At 57.0% G+C, this 2,032-nt stretch overlaps 1 pseudogene; it reads right to left on the bottom strand.

Annotated features, from left to right (window-relative positions):
* Positions 1-301: 301 nt before the first annotated feature.
* Positions 302-1,312, bottom strand: LOC123056805 (berberine bridge enzyme-like Cyn d 4; annotated as a pseudogene).
* Between the last annotated feature and the right edge of the window lie 720 nt (positions 1,313-2,032).

Here is a 2,032-nt window from a genome sequence, read left to right as displayed (position 1 = left end):
CTTTGCAGGTAGGATGTTCAGGGTGGAAGAAGATATGATGAACATGACGAAGGGGTTGGGTTCGAGGGGAAGGGTGCCTGGCCTTTGATTTTCAATCCAACGCCTAGGACAAAATCGACTTATACATCTTTTTCATCCATAATAGTTCCAAATCTTTATTCCTTGACAAAGACAATGTGACGCCCATGCACGCATTCATGCATGTTCGCTGGTGTACACATCAATCCGCACTCTTCAGCCTTCACCCCTTATCATTTTATTTATTTTTTTCTTTTGAGAAGTTCACTCATTGGAGGAAAGCCTAGATGGCTAGGAGCGGCAGGATGCTCTATTCGTTCCTGAAGTAGTCGCCGGGATCCACCTTCCCCTTCACCGTCGCCAGCCGCCAGAAGCTCCCCATGAAGTATTTCTCCCACCAAACCCTCCCGCTCTCATACGTCGTCACGTCGTAGTCACCGACCGCGTTCTGCCCGATATCCAGGTCACGGTAGTTGATGAAGGCCTCCCTCAGGTTGCTGCTCACCAGCGGCTCCATGAACCCGTACAACCCGTTGATCCACCCGGTGGCCGCCTCCACCGCGTTGCCGTCGGCCACGCAACACCAGTAGGCGACGTACTGAATGTTGTAGAGCACGCCCCTGCGGTGCGGGTACGGCGTCACGGAGGCCGGGATGACGCTGCCAACCACGCCGCCGTGTGGCTCCATGATCATCATTAGGACGCCGTTTTGCAACAGGTGCTCCTGGTAGATGCTCTCACACCCCGCCCTGCTGACGGCGCACCGTGTGTAGTCCGACTTGTTCTTGACGTAGGTGCCCAGGTTGTTGGTCCGGTTCAGCATCCCCTCCGAGGGGATGTTGATGTCAGTGCTGCTCAAGCTGATAAATGCCATGGCGCGCACCCAGCTCATCTCCCTGCAGTCGCCCGCTGTCGTACCCAGCTCCGGGAAGAACGTGTCCATCTTGCCCACGAGCCGCGAGCAGCTGCCGAGGAAGAGGGTTTGGAAGACAGTGTTGTTGCCCTGCACCACGGCATGGATGGTGAGGTCCGGGAAGAACGGCATGAGAGTTAGCGCCTCCCATTTGGCGAGGACGGCGGCGGTGGTCTTGTCGAAGGCCCTGGCGGTGTTGACCACCGTCACCGTCGGAGGTACAACGGAGAGTTTCAGCTTCCACGACGCCACGACGCCGAAGCTCTAACCACCTCCACCCCGGATGGCCCGGAACGGTTCCGGCCCCATGGCCACCTTGTCGAGGAGGTCACCGTCGGCGTTGACGATCCTGGCGTCGAGGACGTTGTCCACCCCGGTGCAAAGTCACATTTCAACCAAGGCAAAGCTATTTCAAGAAAGGAACTTACAGAATGTGTAATGTTTTCAATGTTTTCAAGTGAATCCACCATGCAATGAACATTGTCAGCAAGCTTCTTCTCAATCTCCTCCTGTAAGAGCAAAAAAAGAAGTGGTTCGACGTAAAGGCAAGGCAATACAACCAGACACTCGAGTATTTAATCAGGATTATTTTGCACCTTTGTTGCCTTAGAGCAACTCTAGCAAACCCCGCATCCCGCCCTCACCCGTAAAATAACCGCCAAAATGCGGGTCGGGGCGGAAAAACCAACCCGATCATACCCCGCATCCTGCCTCGACCCGCAAAAAATTTTAGGGGGCGTGGCAAAATACCGAGCTCAATCTGAGAAAACGCGGGTTTCTCCCTCGCGGCTGCGGTGCTCTGCATATAAACGGAAGCGGTTGGTGGGGAGGGACATTTCATCCCGCGCTTTTTTCCACCAACCACCCCTCCTCTCCTCCCTCGCACCGCCGCCGGCCGCCGCCCAAGATTCCGGCGAAAGCAGCCGGCAGGAGCACGCCGGAAGGCCGCCACGCGCACGAGGCCTCCCCTCCCTTCCCCCCGTGTCGGCGGCCCGCCGGATTTTGCAGATCTGCGGCACTTCATCGCGGGCCGCCGGATTTGGCTTTTCCGGCCGCCGGTTGCTGCCCCAAGCGATGGAGTGGTCGGGGAGCCTCTCCCGC

The sequence above is a fragment of the Triticum aestivum genome, chromosome 3A, assembly GCF_018294505.1.
Source record: "Triticum aestivum cultivar Chinese Spring chromosome 3A, IWGSC CS RefSeq v2.1, whole genome shotgun sequence".
NCBI lineage: Eukaryota > Viridiplantae > Streptophyta > Magnoliopsida > Poales > Poaceae > Triticum > Triticum aestivum.
This window is presented reverse-complemented; position numbering and strand designations above follow the sequence as displayed.